Below are 5,897 nucleotides of genomic sequence, written 5' to 3'. Positions count from 1 at the left end.
ATTGGTTGTAAAACTTTATTTCAAGGCTTGAGTAGTCGACAATATTGCCAAGCCACTAGAAATTTATTGTGATAGTTCCATAACATTCTTCTTTTCTAAGAACAATAAGTATTCTAAAGGTGCTAAGCATATAGAATTGAAATACTTTGTTGTTAAAGAAGAAGTTCAAAAACATTGTTTCAATAAAACATATTAGCACCAACCTTATAATTGTTGACCCTTTAACAAAAGGGTTACTGCCAAATAGTTTGTTGGCCATGTGAATAATATAGGCATTACGTCTACCATTGAATGTTGACTTTTAATGTTATTATGCTTATGTGACACTCTAAGCTCTTTAATGTATAAGTTTTTGGAATTTGTGTTTTCTTCTTTATGTTTATGCATGCAAATTATGATGAAGAAAACAAATTATGTTGTTTTTATTGTTATTTAAATGACATTATGCTTGAACCCATAATGGACTTCTAAGTGTAAAGTCGTATTAAGGAGAAAGAGATGATACAGTAGTACATGTAAGGAAACATGTTGGTTGAATGATGTACAATGGTCATGACTTTTGTTTTTTATGTATATTTAATTATGAATAATGATCAAACTAATTTATGTTTATGTATTAAATCACATATTGTTATGATATCATATGAGTCAAGTGAAAGAATGTTAAAATTAATTGACGAGGTCCAAATGTGATTTAATAAAATATAAAGATTTATTGATTATTATGAGAAGTTATAATAAAAAAAATAAAAATCAACTTGATGTATGTTGGTTAAAAAAATTATTAAGATCTTATCTTTGGTTATAACGTTCTTTCACAACAAGCAAAAAACATAAAAAAATGAGAAGAAAAAAGAAACAAAAAAGATAAATGGGAAAAGGAGATTGAAGAATGTATTATTATGTATCTCCAATAGATAAAGGTTAATATATATTATTAATTTTGTTGTAAGAATTATGAATCTTAAAGATCCTAAAGTAATTTTTTGGAATGAGTAAAAAAACGTAAGGAATTACAAATTAATATTTTTAGCATATAATTATTAACATAAAGTTACATAGTATTTTTATGTAACTAAAAATATTTAATTTTAAAAAATAAATTAGAATTAATGTTGGATTTCCATTTCCTTAAATATGTATTTAATGAATGAGCCAAAACAGGTCTAAACAAATCAATGAGCCAAAATACTAAGTTCGCCTCACACTTTTTCTTGTGAGCCCGGGTATACAATTTTTATTTCATCTTTATCTCTGTTAAGTAATTTTTTTATAAAAGAATAAAAATCATGAGAAAGGAAAAATGATACCATAAAATATTCAATATTAAAAAGATGTATTTATTGTCAAATATTTATATAAAACTTATAATTGTATAAATTTAAATTATAGTACAAAATAACAATTGGATAAAAGTTAAATAATTATATAAAAAGGGTTTATTATAATACCAAATCATTTACTAATTTTGACAACTTTAATAAAACAAAGTTGATAAATTATACAAAATTTATTATGTCTATTATGTCTCTTTACTTTCTTTTTCTAAATTGTAACTAAATATCTTTCTTTTATATATTAATAAATATTATAATACTTTACTTAACCGAAATTGCGAAGAGAAAAAAAAAATTAAATTAATAATAATTCAAATTTAATCATATATATTTCATTTTTTGAATTTCATAGTGGTGACATTTTATAATAAATAGAAAATTCTTATACAATTGTGTGATAAAACTAGACTTGTGAAAGAGTTAGAAAACGAAAAAGAAAAATTATATAAATAAATCATTAAAACAATATTCTACATCATAAAATAAAATTCAACAAATAGAAATATTAAAAAGAAGTCAAAATGATCAAGTGCGTGTTCTAGACACAATTTGATACGCCATTGAGCTAAATTATATAAAGAAAAAAATGTGTAATTAAAGATATCATAAGATAGAAAATACTTTGGAAATCTAAGAAAATTTTTTAATCAATATGTCGTTGAGAGATGATGAAAATTGTTTGAGTAAATATTAAGGATAAAAGATAATAAAAATGATAAGATTTTAATATTACCTAATAAATGAAAGATTTACAGGATTGAACATTTGAAATTGAGAGTGAAACATTTTTATTTGAAAAAAAAACAAATAAAAATATTAAAAATGTGTACAAATAATCAAGTGTAAGATCTTAAATCTTTTTAATTAACTGAAATTATAATATCTCATTTTAATATAACCACATGAAAAAAAAATGTGTAATAAGAGGAAAAGTACTTTAAATATATAAGTATGATATAAAACAAACTAAACAAAAAGTGAAGAAAAAAGTGTTTAACAAAAGAAAAAAAAATTTAAAACTAAATATTATAAGAGAATAATATATATATATATATATATATATATATATATATATATATATATATATATATATATATATATGTATGTATGTACGTACGGGGATGGATATTGAGACTGTATAAGAATGAAGCCAGGTATGTAAATTACCTTTTTTATTGTGTTATTATTTTAATTATCTTTTTAATGCATGAAACATCCAATAAACTTTTAGTTAATTAGAATAACAAATAATTGACTTAAACTTGTAATACTTGGAAATGACTAATAATATATAAGAGTATACTATTTAGTTTTCTAGCCATAATTTTGTATGAAAAAAAGTATTTGTAGCTATTTCTATAATTATTAAATTGGTAGTGAAACAAGGCCCTTGCTCTTACAGTAAAAATGACTCGTTCCATTTTATGCGAAACTTGTATTCTATATTATCTTCTATGTGTTTGATTGGGAAAAAAAAAGTTTTACTTGTATAAATACTATAAATATGTCTTTGAAGGTATACAAATCCTTTTTAACTAAGATCGATAGAAAGTATTGTAAGACTTTTACTGGCATTTATTTTTGTTGTTTCTCATTTATTTATCAATTTGTGTTCATTACTTTTGCTTTCATCTAGATCTATTTATGTCTTGCATTCCTCTTTATCTTAATGCTCTTTCTAATATAATATCCAATCATTAAGAAAAATATGTATCTTAAATATCTATTGAATAAAAAAGATAATTTAACTTAAACAAAAAGCTAATCAAAACCTAATTTACATATTAGAGGAAATAGTTTGTCTATTGTTGTCTTATTTGGATCATGTCCTTTTTTGATATACAAGTGAGAGATCTTCCAAGACCTAAAATATTGATGAAGTAAAGGCTTTGTGAGTATGTCAGCAAGTTGATCATCAGTAGACACAAAGGAAACCCGAAACTTGCCTTTTTGGACATTTTCACGAACAAAATGATAGACTAAGGCTATATGTTTCATCCGAGAGTGAAAAACAGGATTAGCACTCAGAGTTGTGGCACCAAGATTGTCACAATAAATAACTGGATTGGTTGTGGGCATGTGACCAAGTTCAGTGAACAAGGATAGGACCCATAGAAGTTCACTGGCTATGTCAGCTAAGGCTTTGTATTCTGCTTTAGTTGAGGAACGAGCAATAGAACGTTGTTTTCGGGAGCTCCAAGAGATGGGAGTGCTACCAAGATACAACAAATAACCAGTGGTAGAGATATAATCATCTTTATCACCCGCCCAATCTGCATTGGAGTAAGCATGAAATGTTAGTGGAGCAGTTGCCGAGATGAAGATACCTTTGTTGCAAGAGCCCGCCAAATAACGGAGCACCCATTTGAGGGCAGACAATGCGTCGTTCTGGGGTGTTGCATGAACTGCGCAAGTTTTTTGGTGCTGAAGGCGATGTCCGGGCGAGTAAGACTTAAGTATTGAAGACTTCCCACGAGTGCGCGATACTCAGTTGGGCAAGGTAGGAGATCACTTGAATCCTTGAGTAATTGAGTACTTACGGACAAGGGAGTGGATGTTGGTTTGGTGTTAGCCATGCCTGATTTATGAAGAAGATCAATGATGTATTTCCTTTGTGAAAGAAATAGTCTTGTAGTGGAAGGAATTACTTCGACGCCCAAGAAATAGTTAAGACAACCAAGGTCTTTCAGTGAAAATCGAGCAGCAAGGGTAGATATAAGGTTGGACAACTCTGTAGAGGAACTCCCAATGACAATGATGTCATCAACATATACTAATAAATATAGTGTGGAACCTGATTTTTGGTAGATGAAGAGAGATGCATCTGCAGTTGAATTGATAAAGCCAAGAGAGAGTAGAAACACTCGAAGCTCCGTATACCAGGCGTGAGGTGCTTGCTTTAGCCCATAGAGTGCCTTTTTGAGGCGGCAAACATGATCAGGGAAAATTTTGTTGACAAAACCAGGGGGCTGGAGCATGAAAACTTCCTCTTTGAGCGTCCCTTGAAGAAATGCATTGTTGACATCAAGTTGGCGAATGGACCATCCTTGACGAACTGCAAGAGTGAGGACAATGCGAATGGTGACCGGTTTAACTACCGAACTGAATGTCTCTGTATAGTCCCAACCAGGACATTGGTGAAAACCTTTGGCGACTAGGCGAGCCTTGTACCGATCAATCGAGCCATCCGGGTGTCTTTTGATTCGAAAAACCCATTTGCAGCAAACCAAATTTTGAGTAGAGGACCGACTGACAAGTTCCCAAGTGTTGTTGCGGTGTAAGGCGTCAAACTCAGCTTGCATGGTTGAGCGCCAATCAGGGTCACGAAGAGCTTGGGTGATGGTGCTGGGCTCAGGTGGAGAAGAGGGTTGGACATGGAGGTTGAGCTTCTTGATGGGTTTGACAATGTTGTTTTTGGATCGGGTGATGATGCCTCCTCCATCGGTTTGAGGTATCCTGTTAGGGTTGACATTGGGTTGTGATGATGGCATGGAACATTGTGAGGATGGAGGTGATGAGGGGGATTCAAAGTGTTTGGTGGAGGGTTGGGTTGAAGTCGGGGAGTTGGGGAAAGATGAAGATGAAGGGGCAGCCAAAATTTCCTCTGGTGGGTTGACAGTGGTACTGAGCATTGGTTGGTTTATTGGATGGAGTATGGAAAGCTGAAGTGGGCCTCGTTGTTGCTCTACACTCGGACTGGCTTGAGGTGCTAGGGAGTTATACGGGAATTCAAATTCAACGAACTTGACATGGCGAGAGGTGTAGATCCTTCCTATGGTTGGATCGAGACATAAGTATGCATGTTGATCCGTCGAGTAACCTACAAAAACACACATAACAGACTTTGGTGCAAGTTTATGGTTAGCATATGGTTTAATCCAGGGAAAACACAAACAACCAAAACACTTTAACTTATGATAATCCAGGTTAATTTTGAGTAATTTGGAATAAGGTGACTGGTACCCAAGAATTGGTGTTGGGAGACGATTTATGAGATAGGCGGCTGTTGTCATGGCGTGAGGCCAATATGTGAGGGGCAAACCTGAGTGGTGGAGAAGAGAGAGACCAGTTTCGGCAATGTGCCGATTCCGGCGTTCGGAAATTCCATTGTGTTCAAGTGTATGAGGTGGGGTGGTGTGATGACTTATTCCTTGAGTGCTTAAAAACGGACGAAGACCAATATATTCACCACCATTATCCGTGTAAAGAATTTTGATGTTGCGATGAAAGAAATTTTCAACAAGCAACTTAAATTTGGGAAACAGAGTTTGCACATCAGATTTACGTTTTATCGGATATAGCCAAATATAACAAGTAAAATGATCAACAAACATGCAATAGTAGCGAAGACCATCAATGGATAAAACAGGGAAAGTCCATACATCAGAGAAAATTATTTCCAAAGGATAAGATGATTTAAGAGTGGATTCATTGAAAGGAAGTTTATGACTTTTATTAATTTGACATGAGTTGCAATCTGATTGCTGGAATTTATTTGAACCCAAAGAAAAATGCTGCTGAATAAATGTGAAGATAGAAGAGGAGGGATGCCCAAGTCTA

The sequence above is a fragment of the Vigna radiata genome, chromosome 2 (assembly GCF_000741045.1).
Source record: "Vigna radiata var. radiata cultivar VC1973A chromosome 2, Vradiata_ver6, whole genome shotgun sequence".
NCBI classification, from domain to species: domain Eukaryota; kingdom Viridiplantae; phylum Streptophyta; class Magnoliopsida; order Fabales; family Fabaceae; genus Vigna; species Vigna radiata.
This window is presented reverse-complemented; position numbering follows the sequence as displayed.